This window comes from Macrobrachium nipponense, chromosome 1 (genome assembly GCF_015104395.2).
Source record: "Macrobrachium nipponense isolate FS-2020 chromosome 1, ASM1510439v2, whole genome shotgun sequence".
Lineage (NCBI taxonomy): Eukaryota > Metazoa > Arthropoda > Malacostraca > Decapoda > Palaemonidae > Macrobrachium > Macrobrachium nipponense.
In genome coordinates this window covers 93,290,747-93,314,070 of record NC_087200.1, presented here as the reverse complement: position 1 = coordinate 93,314,070, position 23,324 = coordinate 93,290,747, and the positions used below count along the sequence as shown (strand labels likewise).

At 33.7% G+C, this 23,324-nt stretch overlaps 1 protein-coding gene across 6 annotated transcripts in view; it reads left to right on the top strand.

Annotated features, from left to right (window-relative positions):
- The window catches only part of LOC135219467 (muscarinic acetylcholine receptor M2-like), a 740,507-nt gene that overhangs the window by 245,617 nt on the left and 471,566 nt on the right, over positions 1–23,324 (top strand). The window lies entirely within an intron of this gene.

The window sequence follows — 23,324 nt, the reverse complement described above, 5'->3', positions numbered from 1 at the left end:
TCTTTTTCAAGTACTTAGTGAATGTTAAAAATGGGCTATATATGCACGTCTAAATAAACAGTTATTTTTTTTTTTTTTTATTACAATTGGATGCGGATGGAATTAGCGAGAACAATTAAAAGAAGCAATAATTTTAAAAAAAGGGAGGGGGGGGGGGACAGGAGCTCCACGGTGGCGTTTCAGCGTCTTTTCAACTTAGGCTCATCAGTATTCATAACGATGGCACGGAGACTTCCGCAATTGACGCTCTACGAAAGAAGCAGCTTTTCATTTTGTTTGCATTTGTGACTCGGAATAATTAAAAGTATAAAAGGATATGCAGTGTAAGGGGAATGTTGTGTAGTTTTTAAGACCACAGGAGGTGAGATATGTATGTATATATATATATATGTATATATATAAAATATATATATAATATATATATATATATATATATATATATATATATTATATATATATATGTATGTATATATATATATATATATATATATATATATATATATATATATATATATGTATTATATATATATGTATATATATATATATATATATATATATATATATAATGATATATAATGCGTATATATTATACATATATATACCATGTGTTTATATAATTATAACGTAATATATATGTTTGACATATATGGCAATTATATATGTATGTCTATATGTGTGTAGATATATAAATACTGTATGTATATATACATTCATATGATATATTATACTATCATATATATATACTATATATATATTATATATATATATATATATATATTATATATATACATATATATATATATATATATATATATATATATATATATATATATAAATGTGTGTGTTTATGTGTATGTATGTATGTACACATAACATACCAAGAAACCCGTTCCCAGAATCGATCCAGGTGGCAAGCTAACGGGAACTAGACAACTAGAGTTGGATCCCTTTCATCAAAGGACCGCCACCATTTCTAATCCCACCAACGTCGTTACTCCACACTTGCCTATGTTACGTAAACACTCGTCACCTACCAACTTACCACGTTCACCTGTGATCAGAACTGCAATTCTTTCAGTCGATATATATATATATATATATATATATATATATATATATATATATATATATATATATATTATATATATACTAAGTATATGAAGGCAGGCAGGAACACACAGGAATTTGACATTTGACATTTAATCCGACGTTTCGCAATACATTATTGCATCCTCAGGGAATTCTACAATAGATGTAAATGAAAATAATTTTTAAAAACTTAAAACTTATCATAAAATTAAAAATAGTTTATCTAAAAGTCAATTTAAAAGACCATATTTAAAACACAATAAGTTAAGTTAAAACACAAGTTACAAAAAAAAAAACGTGGAATTGAGCATTAATCTACAAGGATTTATTAAAAAATGTATAATAATAATAATAATAAAAATAATAAATAACTAAAGGAGTGGAGCTAACCTGCCAGAGCAAAGTCAAGAGTAAAACTGAAGGCAGAAACGAAAAGTAAACAATAAGAGGCTTTAAGAACAACAACAAAGTCAAGATAAAAAAAGTTGAACAGCCGAGGACTGGATCCACGAAGCGTCTTCTTAGGGTACGAGTCGATTCCCATAGGGGGGTTAGTCATAGAACTGGATGTCGCCTATCCAACCCAGATGCATCCAACATAAGATATCATTCTTTGCAATGTAAAACTACCATCCAATACAAAGATTTCTCTATAATTGGACAGGTCAACAACCATAAAGAGCTATTTATTTTAGAGACACTGAAAATTAAACAACTTGTTCCTGTTTTAAATACCCAGTCCTCGGCTGTTCAACTTTTTTTATCTTGACTTTGTTGTTGTTCTTAAAGCCTCTTATTGTTTACTTTTCGTTTCTGCCTTCAGTTTTACTCTTGACTTTGCTCTGGCAGGTTAGCTCCACTCCTTTAGTTATTTATTATTTTTATTATTATTATTATACATTTTTTAATAAATCCTTGTAGATTAATGCTCAATTCGTGGTTTTTTTTTTTTGTAACTTGTGTTTTAACTTACTTATTGTGTTTAAATATGGTCTTTAAATTGACTTTTAGATAACTATTTTTAATTTTATGATTTTTTAAGTTTTAAAAATTATATATTTACATCTATTGTAGAATTCCCTGAGGATGCAATAATGTATTGCGAAACGTCGGATTAAATGTCAAATGTCAAATTCCTGTGTGTTCCTGCCTGCCTTCATATACTTAGTGTGACTGTGCCGAGTGGCCCCCTGCTGATTTTGGCTATATATATTATATATATATATATAATATATATATATATAATATATATATATATGTATATATATATATATATATATATATATATATATATATATATATATATGTGTGTGTGTGTGTGTGTGTGTCTGTGTTTGTGTGTGTGTGTGTGTGTGTGTGTGTATGTGTTTCGAGTAAGAACTCTCTCTCTCTCTCTCTCTCCTCTCTCTCTCTCTCTCTCCTGTACTGGCAAGGCGTAATTTTATGAAGCGGCAAAACTTTTCGTGTATCTGGTTATTGCAAAGAAGGTTTCGGGATATTTCCGTCGACTTTAAAAGTCTTGGTTTTCGTTTCGAGAAAAGGAAGAGGCTTCATTAGGTGAAGGGAAACTTTGAAATACGATGTCGGAGCGAGGCTGCTGCCTCTGCTGCTGCATGCCTATGCGGCCCCCCCACCCCCCTTTCACCCCTACCCCACCTTACTTTTCTCGTCTCTCTTATGCGAATGTAATGTTTTCCTCGTTGTATTTTTAATCGTAGTTCCTTCCCGTTTATTGATTTCTTCCTTTCCAGCCTCTTCTCTTGTCAGTGGTATTGAACGGTCAGGTAGGGAATCTACCCTGTAAGTGATATTTGCATGGCTGAATTTTCATCACTTCTTGGCCGAGTCTGTAACATCACTGAAGTCCTGATTTCTCTTCTGTGCGCTGGTTCGAATCCATGGGAGGACGAAATTATTTCAACTAAAAAATTCCCCTTCGGTTAACATAATGAAAATATAATCATTCAGAAATAGAGCGAATTGGATATTAAAAGGGACCATTTAAAATTAATATAATATATATAGGGCTATATCTATTTAAAATATATATATATATATTTTATCTATATATATATATATATAATATAATATGTATATATATAGCCTATATATATATATATATATATATATATATATATATATATATATATATATATATGTATAATAATAAAATATCTTAAAATAATATCTATAATATATATATATATATATATTATATATAATATATATATATATTTAGTATATATATAGTATAAATATATATATATATATATAGATATATATATATATATATAATGTATATATATATATATATATATATATATATATATATGTATATATCAGATATATATATATATATATATTATATATATAAAAATAAACAATATTTAGGCATGCTCATATTGATTCGCATATAGTTTCCCCTTTCCATTTGTGAAGCCTTATCACAAGATTGTAAAAAGATCCCCTTACTTGAGTCAGTAAATACCTTGGACTTCTCGGGTATCCAGCACATATTACTCGCTCTAGTAATCCGATAAATGTACTTGATGCATTATTTGCCTTGGAAAGTAAAGAGTTGTAATGTGATAATATTCGCCTTTTTCTTCTTGGCAAAAGGTAAAGAAAGAGGTTGTTATCTGGCAGATGTACTGATTTTACGTTTCCGTTCTTCTTTTGATTCCACATTTCTTTATTGTGCCAGACTTAGCTTCTTTTATTTTTTAGGCCAGTAAAGGTGATATAATGTCACCTTTACTGCGCTAGAAAATAAAAGACGCTAAGTCTGGCATAATAAAGAAATGTGGAGTCAAAAAAAAGAAGAACGGAAACGTAAAATCAGTACATCTGCCAGATAACAACCTCTTTCTTTACCTTTTACCAAGAAGAAAAAGGCGAATATGTGTTGTTTGCGTTTCCTAACCTTTTCTGCTCTGTGTTCGTTTTTATAATTTTTTTACTTTTTTGGGGGGGTGCCAAGGGGGGGGTTCCATTGTTATTCAAAATTGTACATCTTCCCAGTGCAACGCGTCCGTTCTTAGTACTTTCTTTTTTATTTCACCTTCCGTTTGCTGAAATAAGCACAACAAACTTGGTAAAGGATCACCTGTCAGAAATCTTCATTATAAAAGCCCTGTCGGAAACATACAACTTAATATCATTCTTACAAATGATAAATTAAAACAAGGTCTTTTTATAATAGGTAAATATTCATTTGAAAGTCAGATCACCGGTTTCCATCCTCAATTCTGCATTTTAGAGGCACATTTCAAAAATTCATTCTCTCTTAGCTGCCAGTATTTATAACTGGTAATTCTGAAATCTTTATTCCAAATTTGTTCCAAATAATTAATTGAGTCTTCATTCCAAATTGCTCATTGATTCCTATTTCTAAAGTCATTCAAAAATATTCACTTGAAGGTCATTAATTCCGAAATATTCACTTGAAGGTCATTAATTCCGAAATATTCACTTGAAGGTCATTAATTCCGAAATATTCACTTGAAGGTCATTAATTCCGAAATATTCACTTGAAGGCTATTAACTTCCGAAAATATTCACTTGGAGGTCATTAATTCCGAAATATTCACTTGGAGGTCATTAATTCCGAAATATTCACTTGAAGGTCATTAATTCCGAAATATTCACTTGAAGGTCATTAATTCCAAAATATTCACTTGAAGGTCATTAATTCCAAAATATTCACTTGAAGGTCATTAATTCCGAAATAATTCACTTGCCCTTTTAAGTGTATTTCAATATTATGAAAAAGTGTTTTCTATTTTGCTTCCTTCACTTGAAGGTCATTAATTCCAAAATGTTCACTTGAAGGTCATTAATTCCAAAATATTCACTTGAAGGTCATTAATTCCAAAATATTCACTTGAAGGTCATTAATTCCAAAATATTCACTTGAAGGTCATTAATTCCAAAATATTCACTTGAAGGTCATTAATTCCAAATGTTCCAATTGAAGGTCCATTAATTCCTCCGAAATATTCACTTGAAGGTATTAATTCCATTATTCCAAAATTGACTTCCTTAGTGAATTTCAAGGTAATATAAAAGTTGTTTTTCTATTGCCTTTCAATTCCACTGATTCCATGGTCATTAATTGTTCCAAAATTACGTTTCACTTGAGGTTATTAATTCCAAAATATTCATTGAAGGTCATTAATTCCAAAATATCACTTGAAGGTCATTAATTCCAAAATAATTCAACTTGAAGGTTCATTCCAAAATCTTACTTGAAGTCATTAATTCCAAAATATTCCACTAAGGTCATTAATTCCAAAAAAAATATTCACTTGAAGGCATTAATTCCGAATATTCACTTGAAGGTCCATTAATTCCAAAATCACTTGGAAGGGTCATTAATTCCAAAATTGCCCATTGTTCATCTTGGAGGTCATTAATTCCAAAAATATTCACTTGAAGTCATTAATTCAAAAATATTCAACTTGGGAAGGTCATTAATTCCAAAAGAATATAATTTGCACTTGAAGGTCATTAATTCCAAAATATTCACTTGAAGGTCATTAATTCCAAAATATTCACTTGAAGGTCATTAATTCCAAAATATTCACTTGAAGGTCATTAATTCCAAAATATTCACTTGAAGGTCATTAATTCCGAAATATTCACTTGAAGGTTCAAATTAATTTTCCAAAATAATTCACTTGAAGGTATTAATTCCAAAATGTTCATTTGAAGGTCATTAATTCTCGAATCATTCACGGTCATTCGAACGTCATTAATTCCGCGAAATATTCACTTGAAGGTCATTAATTCGAAATATTCACTTGGAAGGTCATTAATCCGAAAGGTATTCACTTGAAGGTCATTAAATCTCCGGAAAATATTCACTTGAAGGTCATTAATTCCAAAATCCGAATATTCACTTGAAGGTCATAATTCCGAAATATTCACTTGGAGGTCCATTAATTCCAAAATATTTCGAAAATTTCCTTAAAGGAGGTCATTAATTCCAAAATATTCACTTGAAGGTCATTAATTCCAAAATATTCACTTGAAGGTCATTAATTCCAAAATATTCACTTGAAGGTCATTAATTCCAAAATGTTCACTTGAAGGTCATTAATTCCGAAATATTCACTTGAAGGTCATTAATTCCAAAATATTCACTTGAAGGTCATTAATTCCAAAATATTCACTTGAAGGTCATTAATTCCAAAATATTCACTTGAAGGTCATTAATTCCAAAATATTCACTTGAAGGTCATTAATTCCGAAAATATTCCACTTGAAGGCATTAATTTCGAATATTCACTTGAAGGTGGCATTAAATTCCAAAATATTTTCACTTGAAGGTCATTAATTCCAAAATATTCACTTGAAGTCCATTAATTTCCCAAAATTGTTCACTTGAAGGTCATTAAAATTCCCAAAAAATGCATTCCACTTGAAGGTCATTAATTAATTCCAAAATATTCCTTGAAGGTATTAATTCCAAAAATTATTCCAAAACCTGAAGGGTCATTAATTAAAATTCAAAATTAATTCACCTTGAAGGTCATATTCCGAAAATAATTCACTTGAAGGTCATTAATTCCAAATATTTCCTTGAAGGTTCCAAATTAAAGTTCCAAATTAAATTCCAAAACTTGAAGGTCTTAATTCCAAAACATATTTCACTTGAAGGGTCCATTAATTCCGAAATTAATTCCAAACTTGAAGGTCATTAATTTCCGAAATTTATTCACCTTGGAGGTAATTTAAAATTCCAAATTAATCACTTAAAGGAAACATTAATTTCCAAATTTCACTTTGGCGGTTCAAATTAAATTCCAAAATAAATTCCAAAAACTTGGAAGGTCCATTAATTCCAAAAATATTCACTTGGAAGGGTCATTAAATTCCAAAAATATTCACCTTGGAAGGTCATTAATTCCAAAATATTCACCCCTTGGAAGGTCTTTAATTCCAAAATTTTCACTTGAAGGTCATTAAATTCCAAAATGTTCACAATTGAAGGTTCATTAATTTCCAAAATTAACCTTTCACTTGAAGGTCAATAATTCCAAAATATTCACTTGAAGGTCATTAATTCCGAAATCTTCCAAGAAAACCTTCACATCTTCATTTCAGAATCTCACTCAAAAATCCCACTTCCAACATCTTCATAACATAATAAAAGCCCCACCATCTAAGTCGGCGGAGCAATAGTTTTCGCTCAGTCGGGGAGTAAGCCTACAAACTACTTTGTTGTTGTTGGTGTTGTGTGTGTGTGTGGGGGGGGGGGGGGGGTGTGGTGGTGGTTAGGAAAGCCTAAAAAGGTCTGAAAAAGGTGGTTCTCGTTGAGTTAAAGATACAGGAATTTTAGGGTAGGATATTTATGATTTATTTATTTGAATGAAAATGTAAAGAATAAAGAATGTGCTTGTGAAACAGTATATAAAATTATTTTCTAATAAAATATAGCGTATTTTAAACATTTTCGTCGGTTAACGGGCTATTTGGCCGTAGATCTTAACACTTTAATTTATTCAAAGTTCTGAATGTAGAGGTTATATTTCTGTTCAATTATTTTGTGTTTTTGTTCTTATTACTGAGAACATGTGGACGTGTTTAATTTGTGTCTTTTTTTATTCTTGTTAGTATAAGTAGTGCTAATGATGAGTATTAATAACGAAGACCGCTTCACGTTAACTTAAGAATATAATGCTTACAACTTATGCGTCAGGGGAAAATCTCGCACGCGTCCCGAGTAAGCTGGAGGTCGAATTACGCCTTGTTCCCTTAGTTTGTCTATCTGTCGCGCTCATATGATTGGAGGAATTTCAGTGAACTTGCTATTCAATAGTAGATCATCATGCGTAAGTATTCGTGTATGGAGAGTGACTGTCTCTTCACCTGTCTTTCGGTCAGTACGTACTAATCTGGTTTTAATTACTCAAAAGTATTGCCGCTTTACGGGCTGATCAAGAGCAAGAGGTGGTGGCTTAAGGAAAGCTTAACTACAACCGCGAAAACTTTGCCAAATAGTCAAATGTCAAATTTTGTGTTCCATATCCCGTCGACTTGGATCACAACCACAGCCCTGGCATTCAGTGCGTCATTTTTTTTTTCAAGGTTCATTTCTATCATTGATTTATGTGGGAGCCTTTCATTGGCTGTTTGCTGCAAATGCTCCATGTGTCATTTTTGAGTATCAACTTTCAGTATCATTCCAAAATGGTTATTTTTTGAGCCTCATTCCACTTCCCTGTTGTGGAACATACTTCTCATTAGTAGCGTTTGTGACTTTTCTTGCTTTTATTCCTTTTCATTAATATGGTTTTTGTTTGCTCATGGTATCTCGTAATCAGGCCCAAGGGCTCATCCCCCCTGACTGTCCTTGATTGCTCAGTCTTTATGGCCGTGACAAAACAATACCCGAGATTTATTATATTTACAGAACAATCTTACCAAGTCATTATCAGCGGTCATGCGGTATAGGATGTTTGCGCAGATACGAAAAACCATCTTCATATGTTTGTGTGATTTTGTCATTGATTGCACCCTTTTTTATGGTGATGATAAAGTAGGCTTAGGAAGAAGTACTTATCAGTAGTCCTTGAGCGTCATGGTGTTTCCTCAATCACGCACAAGTGAACGTCACATGTTTTGAAGGAATTTTGTAACGGATTACACGTACTTCTTTTGCGGTCATGATGAAACATTATATACTTGATTTTGTAGAAGTGAAATGAGCAAATAGCCTCATGTCTTACGATATTTGTGCACATAAATGCTACATTTTTGAAAGATGACACCCTCTTGAGCTTGAAACACATTCCCACTTTAAGTGTTGAGGAAAATTAGCCAAATGAAGCCAGGAATACCAATCTGTTTAATTAATCATTATTTCTTATTAACGGGTACCAGAAACTAAAAAGTGTGATATATCATGGTGATTTTGTATTATTTCAGCAATTATTCGCACATTCACGAAAATTACACACACACACACACACAATTATAAACTGAGAAGATTTGTTCATTGAGTTTCCTTATTATTTTCCCCTTTCTCTTTTAAATATTTAAAGGAAGATGTTCATGTCGTGGTTTGAAAATTGTTTTGTGAATTATAACAAGTAATGGTATTAATACTATTCTTCTTCTTCTTCCCGAATGGCTATCTTTTACGAATGAATGAAGTGGCTTATATACTGGAGAAACGCTAACTCGCAATGGAAGACTTTGATACGAGCCCCAGTTACACACGAGGAAGCCATGGAGACGTTAATGCCATTCACGAGTGCAAAAAAAAAAAAAAAAAAGGGGGGGGGGGGGGTGGGGGTGCAGTGAATCTACACCACTCAATCGAGACCATCCGGTCGACCAATGCGCAGAGAAAACGAGAGTGTCTCCATCAATCCACAAGCCTTCGAGGCTTTGATGACGAAGTTGGCTAATTGCAGCGAGATTCAACAAATTCTGCTCCAGAAAATGTTCCAGAAAGTCTGGAGACACTTCAAAGCACTGAGGGAGCTAGATGTAATCTCGTGATACTAACCTGCGAAAATGTGGGTCACACAGAGGTGTTCCTTTTCGAATGGAGCACTATTGGGTGGAATTACTTGCTAGAGCTTAGAAATGATAGCGCTCAAAAATGCCTTTTAACGCGTGTGTTTTTGTGTTAGTTACAGTATACAAATACAACACTTAAACGCCCACATACAAACCCATTTGTACGAGTATGTGTGTAAATATATACATTATATACATACACATATATACATTTATATACATATGTACACGTATATATCTGTTTGTGTGTATCAAATAATTTGTTCTCCCTAATAAGGCGTGGATATAAAGAAAAATAAAAAACAAATTGTTACCAATTTTCTTTTTTTAGCTAAAATTTTTCGTCGATTTTAAATATATAGGAAGTGAAAGTCAAGTACAGAGTTAAGCAGCTGATATCTAAAAGTTCTTGATTACGGTGTTTATACATCATTATAGGCATTGAAAGGAAGCAGACGTGTAAGAAATGCTGACTACAGAACCTTTTGAAAATGGTTCTCGCAGAAAGGGTACGTGATCTATCAGTATTTCTATCTCCCGTAAATTATGCTTAATTGCTCTTACATTTAATTGTTGTGTGTTGCATTTGTATTGATTTTATTATTATTATTATTATTATTATTATTATTATTATTATTATTATTATTATTCATTTCACTTGGTGATAACCACATTAAAAAAGTTAGATATTCCTCTGTCCTATTCCGGTTGCGTCATACGTTATCCCATTTAAACCGGATCTTTCGACTTCTTAGTGTATTCAAGTAATATAAAAGTGTTTTCTATTTGCTTCATTTTTCACTGGGTTACGAACGGCAAAACGTCCGTTACCTTTTGCAATGGGAATTTGCTAGATGGTAGTCGTGAAGCATATCGAATGAGTGACCTCAGTAAATAGGTGGAAAAAACATTTTTTTATCTCACCCTGTCGTGTGGGACAGAGTGAATCAGATGTCATCGGGGTAAAATAAAAGAGCAGATGTCAAGTAAAATGCTCCAATGAGTTGGTATGACACCATCTCTCTCTCTCTCTCTCTCTCTCTCTCTCTCTCTCTCTCTCTCTCTCGATGGAACCGGGTCAGTGATGCCTGGGAATTTTCAGAATGATCGTGAATTGTGTAATTGACTATTTGTGGTGTAATATATGGGGGTATGTGGTTGTACTTCGAATAGACAAAATGATAAGCAGGCATTTTCAGTGTCGGGGAGCAAAAGGTAACTCTGGCACTTCTGTTATTTGTTCAGTTTTCTGTTCTTCTTTCGGGCTTTTTATCTCCGCTAGCAACCCTTTGTTAGATAACCTCCTTCGAGTTTATGTCGTTTGTCCTGTCCTCCTCTTGTGATGAGGAAGCTCTTACATCCCAGAAGGCATTAAAAGTGCTCAAGATCGGATACGTAAACAAAAGAGAGTGAGAGAAAAAAACAGGAACAAAGGAAAATTATTGAAAGGAATGCAAAGAAACGTCGCACTTAGCAGCAGAAAGATGAAATCCAAGTGTAAGGGACATTCACAACAAATAATATCCACTCGCAGGTATCCAGAAACGAAATTCTATTTTCGTGAAGGATCTTCACGAAAGAAAAATGTATAAATGGATTTTAATTCAGAACGAAGATACAGCTTGAAATATATTCATTATCAAATGATATTCATGAATTAAATTAATTATAAGTCCCTTCTGAGGGATAACCCCAGTCACAATACACGCACGTTTGACAGGTATTCACCGGAGGCGAACGAGGTTTGCTAATGCAAAACGACCTCCTCTTCCCGCACCCGCAGTTCCTCCTCCTCCTCCTCCTTCCTCCTCCTCCTCCTCGCATGAAGCCAAGCGTCAAAAGCTGATCAAGCCCCAGTTTTTCAAGAGAGGACTGTATGTAATTAAATGCAACGCTGTCTGTAAGCCGATCAACTCTGTTCAGGCACACAACCCATCCTATAGAACAAGGGTGACAACGCAAGACATCCCCCCTCCCCCCTTCCCACGCCGGACAACCCCTGGTATCCGATTACCTGAAAGCGGTTTTTTTGCATGCGAGATATAAAACCCTTGTACGTTTTTTTTTCTTTTTTAATTACAGATCAAACATTAACGCTAATGAAAATTCGATCAAACAACTGGATGATTGTGCAAGAGTAACGAGTTACGTATCAGATTGTCGGTTATTACAAAATGCGCATCGAGTGAATATTGGTATGTATTGTTCCTCGGATTCTCTCTCTCTCTCTCTCTCTCTCTCTCTCTCTCTCTCTCTCTCCGAGATTTAACACAAGCTTGGTATTGGGTAAGACAGATTTGGGCAGTAGAGAATTGTTGAGCTAACAAAATTCCATGTAGTTACGAATTTCCAATACGTAATTAAGATTTTTGAAAATCAGTCATGTATCAATGCATTCGTAAGATTAATGCGCACTGTGTAGTGTTGTTTCATTTCATTCGCCTTCGAGAATATGTTACGGCAACAATAAGGTGTATCAGAATAATGCAAATTCATACAGGTGTATCTGTCTGAACATGTATAACTTATAGTGTGATTTAAATGCTAATAGAAAATACGAGAATGCAATATACTTCGCAGCTGTTTCCTTTTGCATTCGTCTAAATAAATACATTTTTGTAACGGGAGTTTTTTGGTAATGGAGTAAATAATATATATATAATATATATATATATATATATATATATATATATATATATATATATATATTACATATATATATATATATATATATATTGTCTGTTTTTTATCAAATTTTCATTTAGTTAATGGAAGGGGAATTTTTTTGTTTTTTTTGTAGATAAGAAATTCGTCGGCTCAAAGCGCTTCACTGTGGGTCCCAAATTCTTGGTTCCATGATTCGCGCCCCATGAGCCGACGAATTTCATATCAACTAAAAAATTTCCCTTCGGTTAACATACATGAAAATATATTCCGTTTCGAGGGTAGACAGAATTAGATATTAGCCATTTGTAGCTTAATACGAATTCACAGTGTGATTTAAATGTTAATAGAAAATAACGAGAATGCACATACTTCGCAGCTGTTTCTTTGCATTCGTCTAAATAAATAACATTTTTGTAACGGGAGTTTTTGGTAAGTAGAGTAAATATATATATATATATATATATATAAGGTATATATATATATAATATATAGATATATATATATATATATATTATATATATTGTCTGTCTTTATCACATTTTCATTTATGTTAATGAAAGGGGAATTTTTTTTTTGTAGATAAGAAATTCGTCGGCTCAAAGCGCTTCACTGTGGGTCCCAAATTCTTGGTTCCATGATTCGCGCCCATGAGCCGACGAATTTCATATCGACTAAAAAAATTTCCCTTCGGTTAACATACATGAAAATATATTAATTCCGAGGTAGACAGAATTTAGATATTAGCCATTTGTAGCTTAATACGAATTCACAGATGCTTGCCCTGTGGGACTATTGTGAAGTAGTTGTTTCATCAAAGGCAACTGACAGTTCTTGATCTACTTGTCGGTGACATCGCAGTAGGGTTAATGGCGAGGCCCAGCTACACTGCAGCTTTAAATGCCTGGGTTCTCCGGTTAGGTGTAAACGTCGTGGACTCTTTATACTCGCCTATTGAGTTCGTTCGTTCCTTCCTCGTTACCGGTTCACCCCTTTCCCATTTTTCCTCTTCGCCAGGTCGTACAATATTGAGTGTGTGTATTATAAATTTGTATGTGATAATATAATGATAATAAAAATTATAACAGGGATAGTGACAATTTTACTATATTTTTAAATCATACTAATGCGCCAAGTCAAAAATATAGACTCCAAGAGGGGAAATAAAGGATTGTTTATTATTATTATTATTATTATTATTATTATTATTATTATTATTAATTATATCAATCATCCTATTTGACTGGATGTTTTTTGTAGTGGTTGGTTCCTGGTTGCATCCTGCCTCCTTAGGAGTCCATCACTTTTCTCATTATGTGCTCTGTTTTTAATAGCACACACTTCTGCATGTCCTGGAACTACTTCGGCAACTAGGTTTTCCAGGTTCCTTTTCAGGGATCTTGGTATCGTGCCAAGTGCTCTTGTGATTATAGGTACAATTTCCACTGGCATATCACATATCCGACTTATTTCTATTTTCAGGTCTTGATACTTATCCATTTTTTCTCTTTCTTTCTCATCTACTCTGGTGTCCCATGGTATTGTGATATCAATGAGTAATACTTCTTGATTTTGTCAATCAGCGCCAAGTCGGGTCTATTGGCACGTATCACCCTATCTGTTCTTATACCATAGTCTCAGAGGATCTTGCATGATCGGTTTATAACACTCCCTCGGATTGGTGTTCGGACGACTTACTACTGCAAGGCAGCTGGTGTTTCTGGCACAGGCTCCAGTGGAGGGCTTTTGCTACTGAATAATGCCTCTTTTTGTACTGGTTCTGTGCAAGATCCCGACATTCGCTTGCTATGTGGTTTATGGTCTCATTTATCATATTGCACTTCTTGCATATGCGTGAGATGTTATTTCCACTAATTGTTTGGACGTATCTAGTTCTTAGGGTCTGATCTTGTACCGCTGTTAGCATTCGTTGTTTACTTCTTAAGTTCTCCCCTCTGTAGCCATTGCAATGTTTCATTGCTGGCTAGTTCATTAGTCTGTCTCATGTACTGTCCGTGCATTGGTTTGCTGTGCCATTCCTCTGTTCTGTTTTTCATTTTCCTGTCTCTTGTATGTTTCTGGGCCTACGTCAGTCCTTCCCATGCGTAGCCACTTGTCTTCACTGCTTTTCAGATATTGCAGCAATGCTCTGCTCTCAATGTTGACGCAGTCCTTTATGCTTAGTAGACCTCTCCCTCCTTCCTTTCGTGTTATATATAGTCAGACTGTAATTACTCATGGGTGTAGTGCTTTGTGTATTTTCATGTGCTTCCTAGTTTTCTAGTCTATGCTTGCAGAGTTCAGCCTATCTGTATCTAATTATTGGTACTACCCATTTGTTTATGGCTTTCGTCATGTTTCCTGCGGTGAGTTTTGACTCTTGTATCGCCTTAAGTCTCCGAATATATTTTTTCCTGATCGTGTCCTTAATCTCTTGGTGTTTTATACTTTCCCCAGGGTATTTGTATCCTGCCTCATCTATGTGTTTGATGCTATTCCCGTATGGTACCTTTATCCCTTTAGTCCTTGTCACTTTTCCTTTTTGTATGTCGACCAAGGCGCATTTTTCTATCCTAAACTCCATCCTGATGTCCCCAGATACAATCCTTACAGTCTGGATTAGGGTATCTATTTCATTGATGATTTTACCATACAGCTTGATATTTTCCATGAACATCAGATGGTTGATTTTGTTGCTTCCTTTTTTGAGTTGGTACCCAGCATCCATCTTCTGCAATACTCTTCTCGTGGGAATCATGGCTACTGCGAAAGTAGTAGGGACAGTTGAGTCGCCCTGAAAAATCCTTTGCTTTATGTTAACCTCTGCAAGTCTTATCCCAGAGCTTGTAAGTATTGTATTCCAGTTGCGTATTATTATTATTATTATTATTATTATTATTATTATTATTATTATTATTATTATTATTATTATTAAAGTTAAATCTCACTTGTAAACATGACCTGACGAATTCGTTCTTCAATGAAGTTTTGGAGTTACTTGTAATCGGACATTTTCTTGAAAAGAAAAGAGTTTCTCGTGTCATTCATTGCAAGTTACTCAATACCTTCCTTTGCGCAGTGGGCCAGGGGATGGACAAAAAAACACAAAAATTATTGTTTAGTTTTATCAAAAATATATGAAAAACGTAAATTAGAATAATTTTTAGAAAGGGATCCGTATGTTATATTATTTTTAGAGAGTATGGGATTGATTGGTGGTATGGTTTCCAGACGCAATCGGCTCCCAGTTTGCAGTGATCAGTCTACTGATCAGATTTGTGTGTCTGTAGCATCTGTGATATTAGGTTCTTCATTCATCAGTTTATAAAAAACAGCTTCAACAAGTTTCTATTTGTTGTTTCTGTGACTTAGCTGTACAAGAATAAGTTTAGAAAGAAATATGCTGATTGGTTGAATCACATCGCATATGAGCGGAAAAAAAAGACCGTTGAGATTTTCAGTGAAAAAAACAAAGAAGCGTAAATCAGAACAGATACTTTATTACTTCGGCGGGAAGGATGTTTTATGGTACATATCAGATTTTAAAAACAATTGGGTACAAAAATTTAGCTGAATAATTTTCCAATATATCATTGAAAACAACTTTCGGTAACAAAAATGAATACTCCCCCGAAGATGCATTGACTCAGGTAATATTTGATTGTTCACAGAGTAAGAGATGTTATCAACTCTGAAGGTTTGGAGCAACTGAAAGAAAGAGCTAACTTTATACAGGCTGTACATAATGTAATCGGGGAAGCGAAAGAAGCGTTCTTGTCCACACCTGGCTCTGTATGGAGAATTCCAGATTATATTGCAGAAATAGATTTCCAGGCTTCCATTGATCACGCAGGTAAGAGAATTATGAAAATCATCGCCGATTTTGAGAAGCTCGAAAACTTAGCAGATGATAAGTTATACCTGGAGTGTAAAGTTGGTTGTGATGGAACATCAGAACAAAGTATTTATCAGCAAGCCTTTCGGCTAATGTTGAAAGAAATCTTGCGACAGAAAATAGTCTTTTTATAACAAGCAGGGGTACTCTTGAGCTAAATGTAACTTTATTGAATCCTGAAAACAAAAGGTTGTCATCTGGAAAAACACAAAACCATCGTTGCGACTCTTCTGATGACCAATTAGATTCAAATTTTCAAAAGAAACTAAACAAGTGTTAGTTGATGAAGAACCGTTTACAGAGAACTGTATTTCAAAGTTACGACCTACTGAAATATCCGATGATTTATTAGTTTAACCATGATTGATGGAAAAGTGGCAGCAGCGCTATCAACTGTTACAAGTTCGATGCAGTGTTGTTTTAATGTGGAACCTCTCCTGAAACCGTAATAAGTCAAGAAGCATTGAAACACGACGTCTCTACCCTTCACGCATGGATTGGGTGCATGGAATGTTGCCTACATATATCTTACAAAATTGATATACAGAATTTGCAGGCACATACTTCTGAAGAGAAACAAAATCAGTAAATAAGAGAAAGGAATTGATTCAAAAAATGTTTCGTGATGAAGTAGGTTTAGTAATTGATCTGTCAAAACCATCTGGTTTTGGTACATCTAATGATGGAAATACTGTTCGCAGGTTTTTCGAGAATGCAGAAATGACATCCGAAATGACTGGCCTTGATTAATCCTTTGTTTATAAACTTTATTTGATTTTATCAACATTGTCATCTGGCCTTGATATCGATGCAGGTAAATTTGAAAGATTTGCTTGGATGCTGTCAAATTTTACGTACAAAAATATAACTGGTACTACGTCGCTTAAGCTTGCTTCGGTTATTAATTCAATTAATTCATGATGCTTCAGTGATACGCAACTTCATTCTACCAACTGGAATATTATCTGAGGAGGCACAAGGAGTAAAGAATAAAGAATTCAAGAAATTTAGGGAATCTTTCACAAGGAAAACATCACGAATAAAGACAAAAGAAGATTTAATGAGAAGATTAGATTGCTTTGTTCATCCGAATGCTTTTTTTCTATTTTGATTTTACTGTAGTATAATATTATAACCAAAATGTTATTCTTTGCTCTCATTAAAAGGAATTATTTTGGAAGAAGCTTTAAAGACATAGCATTTGATAGAAATACTCTTATTTATGTGTATTTTTATTTTTATCTTTTCTGAATTAAGTAAAGGTTTCAAATATAATGGTTATGTAGCTCTAACGCTATATTTTACCTAATACACAAAAAATGAGTAAACATATTACTCATATTATTATATATTGTTGAAAATACAACTCTAAACGTTTATAAATGAAAATGATGTGAAAGCAAAAAAATATTTGTCCAAAAAATTACTGTTCAGCCCACTGCTTTGGCAAGAAAAGGTTTTTGCTTGTTAGGGAAATTGTAAGAATTTCTCCCTAGAAATCTCTTTCCAAATGTAAAGACTTGTACAAACTTGCAACAGGTCCTCGGAGTCAAGGATAAGAGAAATTAGGTGATAGAGAAAGAACTCAAGAACTCCCATGTGAATACCTGAGAGAGAGAGATTGTTGACCAAAATGAAAGGTTTTGTACACCTCACTGATTCGATTTCAACTCATTGTCCACTTTATTATTTGTTCAACTTCTTGATTATTTACTTCCTTCGTAGCTTTTTGACAAATTGGTATAATTAAGCTGCCACCTTATTCAAGATGTAACGTAAAAGACTTTGCCATTAGTAAACTCGGAAATGAATACTTTTCGTCCATGGATATCTTGACTTCTTCGTAGCTAAGGAATGTTAAGTGGCAAAGGGGTCTATTTTTTTTAGGATCCATGAAAAATCACTTCTTTGACCAATATGTGCAGCTTGAATTAAGTGCCAAGTAAATGAGATGAATGTTTTATTTGGTAACAAAATCTTCAACGGCAACACTTGCACCACGAAGAAAACTGGGAAAGTAAAGTCGAGAAATTTCGTAAATAAAAGCTGACAGTCTGAGTGATATTTATGAAAATGTGATTTAGTCCTCAGACAGCTGCTGACAACAAGAATGGGTTTGTTATAATTTAATTTTAACCTCCATCTTTGGGTAAAAGACGTAGGAAATAAGGTTGTAAGTGAGTATATATTAATCTTATGGGGAGAGAGAGAGAGAGAGAGAGAGAGAGAGAGGAGAGAGAGAGAGAGAGAGGCGTCCTATGTTGTCAGAGTGAAACCGAGCTTGTTGTGTTGTGAAATGTCTGTGGAAATAGGAGTTCAGATATCAAACTGGAACAGGATGCAAAATTCCCACACCTTTCCAATCCCTGTATTCGGAAATATCGGTACAAAAAGCAGCTATATATTCACCTTATGTTGCCCTTATTTTTCCAATTCAGTCTTCCATTCTCCGGTGCATGAGTTACATTTTGTTTTGATCAGTATTCGCTTTGGGTTCCAGCTAAAGACAAGGAGGTCCTCTGCTGTGGCGGTCGAAGCAGAGGAAGGGGAATCCAGAAAGACGAATAATAGGATTTCCTGGAAAACAGTTCAGGGTCTGTCCTTAGCCCTTCGTCTCTTCACTGGATTTCATAAGTCCCTGTATTGTCCTCCTCCTCCCTCTCTCGTAGTAGCCATCTTGCTTGGTGAGACGTACCCGCGTGAAGTCAGATTAAATCAACAGATATCACAAGTTTAACATACGACTAGAATTTGAGAAATATCTAGAAGTCGTTCGTGAACTATCGGTGATAAGATTAGTGTGAAAATAGTAGGATAAAGCGTCTTCTTAAGTTAGTTTATCAAGTGTAATACTATAAATCAGAACAAGATGGCAGTAAGTTCCAACTGCGGGAAGAGGTGGCGTAATTTGGCGTGTTTAGCCAGATTCGCAATACGATGAGGTAGCAGGAAATGGGAACTGGCATTTCTCATCTATGAAATCAGCAACAGTCCCTAACCAAAAAGATACAAAAAAGCATTCATAGATATATTAGAAGGATATTAATCCTTCAAATGGAAACAAAATCTAATGAAAACATCTTGAAAATAAAATAATTGAAGAAGTTCCAAATAAAATCCAAGTGGTCAAGAGACTCATAAAGAAAATATACATAAACCAACATATTCCGACAAAGAAAATTAATAAGGTGAATCTTGTGAATATCCTAATTGATGCATTAGGAAAAAGAATGCCAAAGCATGCAAACTGTGTAAGGTTTGGTATAGCATAGTCAATCCACAAAACCTAATCAGAAAATGTGCTGCATGACAACATTCCGACCATCCACAGTGTGCTGAGGTAATACAAGATTTGAGAAAAGATACAAGAATTTTTTGTTCAACATGTCTATCATGGATAGACAATGTTATTAAATCAAGATTGAATGTACAAATAGTTGAGGATGAAGAAGAAGAGGAAGAGGAAGAAGAAGAAGAAAAGAAGAAGAGGAAAACGGAAGAGAAGTTAACAAAAATGAAATGACAGAAAAAAATAAGGAAAACAAAGAACAAGATAAAAGTATGGATGCAGAGATACTCATTGATACTACATATGAGGCAATAAAGCAGCATACCTACGAGAAATAAATTACGATATGACAACGAGAAAAGCAAATCCCGAAGAGGCTCTACCCAGATCTACACAATGACGGGAAAGAGGAAAAATAGACAAGAAAGACAAAATCTGCAACCTTTTGAAAAAGAGGGAATTGCAGATTTGGAGAAAGATGTTACTACAAACATCCTAAGATATGTCAAAACTATGAAATGATATGGTAAATGTGCATACTTAGATGGATATGGGGATGATTGCAGAGATCTGCATCCAAAAATATGTAAAAACCTAAAAGAAGGAAAAGGATGTAAGTTCGACAAAAAAAAATGCAAATATATGCACCCTGTAGCCATGAATCATAATCAAATAAATAACCAACCAAGTAATAAAATCCAAAATAAGAAAGAAAACAAATAAAGAGAGAAATCAAGAATATCAGGTAAAAGTAGAAAAGAAAACAAACCACCAATGAGATATGCAGAGGTGTCAGCAAAAAATTTCAAAGCATCAGCTCCGAAAATTCTACTCAAGAGATAATAACTGTATTTATTATTTGCAAGAGGATATTGCAGAAACGGAGAAAATTGCAGATTCAGACACAAATGAATAATTATGATGAAGGAAGATCAAATATTATGGAAAAGTTGGATTGGATTTTTTAATGTCAGAATTTCTGGAAATGAAAAAAAGAACAACATACCAGAACAGGAAAGAGACATGGGAAAATCCTTATTACTACCAGTATTAAATGAAGGAGAAAACACGCAAAACCATCATAGTGATGAATGAGGCAGGGTTTTAGTTACGAGTAACTCAAAAAGAAAAATAGAGTACTTAGAAGAACTAACCCAAAATAAATGAAAAGAAAATAGATATAATGAATATAAGTGAAACCTGGTATTCCTAAGAGACTGGGAATGATGATCAAATAAAAGGGTTCCAAACTTATAGATCAGATAGAAAAAATAGGAATCAAGGGGGAACCGCAATATATGGGAAAGACAAAAAAACAAGGAAAAATATATGAGAAATATAGTAACTCAGAATGTGAACTAAATAGCGGTAGAATTTGAATCAGAAAAATTGATGAACATAGTAATATATAGACCTCCTAATACTAAAGAGTTTGACTTAATAATTGGAAAATTGGATGATATATGTAGAAATCACAAGGACTGGACTATTCTCCTATCTGGTGACTTCAACTTTCCTTTCGTAGAATGGAAAGAACGAATAGGAGATTGTGGTTGTACTTATACATATAAAAGAGAGTAATAGTAGTGCAGAAGATAAGAGGCAATTTGAAAAGCTATTAGATATGCTACTGAAATACAACATTCAACAAATAAATCACCTGCCAACAAGAAAGGAAAATACCTTAGACCTAGTATTTGTGAACGAGATGAATTATGTTAAAGAAATAATAGTTTATAATGCGAGTATTTCAGACCATAATGTCATAGAATTAACAGTTCATTCCAAAGCAAGTGAAAATAGAGATAAGCAAGAAATGAAAAAGTGGGAAGGATATGGGAAATACAACTTCTACAGTAAAAAATATAAAATGGTCAGAAATTAATGAAGAATTAAACAAAGATTGGGATAACATTTTCGTAAGTGATGACATAAGGGTAAAATATACGGAGATATTATATAAAATATTGGAGAAAATAGTGGAAAAATATATACCGAAGAAGAAAAGTAAACATCATTCATGCATACCAAGAGACAGAAGGATCTTGTTCCAGAAAATCAGAAAGTGGAAAAAAGGTCTTGCAAAAGAAAAAAATGCATGGAAAGTTATAGAACTAAAAAGTAAGATAGAAAATGCAGAACAAAAGATTATACAATCAAAAGAAAATGAAAAACTGGGACTTGGAAGAAAAAACCCATATTAATAGGCCCTCTGAGAATTGAAGGGAGATTAACGAATGAAAAAAGGAAATTTGCAACATACTGGCAGAACGATATAAGAGAGAATTCACCCCTAGAATAGATAATGAAGATAATGATATAGAAGTAAGGAAGCAAAATAGAATATTAGCTGACATAGAAATTAATGAAGCTGATATTGTGCAGGCAATTAATGAAATTAAAAATGGAGCTGCTGCAGGGCCGGATGGAAGTCCCTGCTATTTTGTTAAAGAAAGTAGTTCATTCTATCGCAAAGCCACTTGCAATATTATTAAGACAAAGTGTAGATACAGGCAAGATTTATGATGAGCACAAATTAGCATATACACCCCTACTTTCAAAAGTGGATCAAGACTAGCGGAAGTAATTATAGGCCTGTGAGTATAACATCACATATTATGAAAGTGTATGAAAGGGTAATGAAGAAAAATATTATGAAACATTTAATAAAAAATAATTTGTTTAATATAGGACAACACGGTTTCGTACCCGGAAAAAGTACACAAACCCAAACTGTTTAGTCCACCGTGAGAACATATTCAAAAATATGAAAAAGCGGAAATGAAACAGATGTGGTTTTATCTAGACTTTGCAAAAGCTTTTGACAAAGTAGACCATAATATATTAGCAAAGAAAATTAGAAAACACAATATCGTAGATAAAGTAGGAAGATGGTTTAAAAGAATTTTTTACACAACAGAAAACAGATAGTTATTGCAAACGATGAGAAATCGGATGAACCAAGGTAATATCCGGTGTGCCACAAGGTACGGTGCTAGCTGCAATATTGTTTGTTATTATGATGAAGACATAGACAGTAATGTTAAGGATTCGGTAGTGAGTAGTTTTCGCTGATGACACAAGAATAAGTAGAGAAATTAACTTGTGATGAAGATAGGAACGCTCTACAAAGAGACCTTAACAAAGTATATGAGGGTTGGGCAGAGGTAAATAGGATGGTATTTAACTCTTGATAAATTGAATCAATAAATTATGGAGACAGAGAAGGAAAGCTATATGCATATAGGGGACCTAATAATGAGACAATCACAAAGGAAGCAGTTAAAGACCATTGGTGTGATGATGAATAGGAACATGTTATGCAATGATCAAATAGCAATTCTGTTGGCAAAATGTAAAGCAAAAATGGGAATGTTGTTACGGCACTTCAAAACAAGAAAAGCTGAACATAGATTATGCTTTTATAAAACATATGTTCGTAGTCCACTTGAATATTGCAATATGATATGGTACCCACACTATCAAAAGGATATTGCACAAATAGAGAGTGTACAAAGGTCCTTTACAGCTAGAATAGAAGAAGTTTTTAAGGACCTAGACTACTGGGAAAGACTACAATCCTTAAAATTATATAGTCTAGAAAGGAGAAGAGAAACGCTACATGATAATTCAGGCATGGAAACAGATAGAAGGAATAACAGAAAATATCATGGAACTAAAAATATCAGAAAGAGCAAGCAGAGGTAGATTAATAGTGCCCAAAACTATACCAGGAAAAAATAAGGAAAGCACACAGGGACATTAATCCACCACGCACCAGCATCGATAATGCGCGTCTATTCAATGCGTTGCCAGCTCATCTGAGGAATATATCAGGAGTGAGCGTAGATGTGT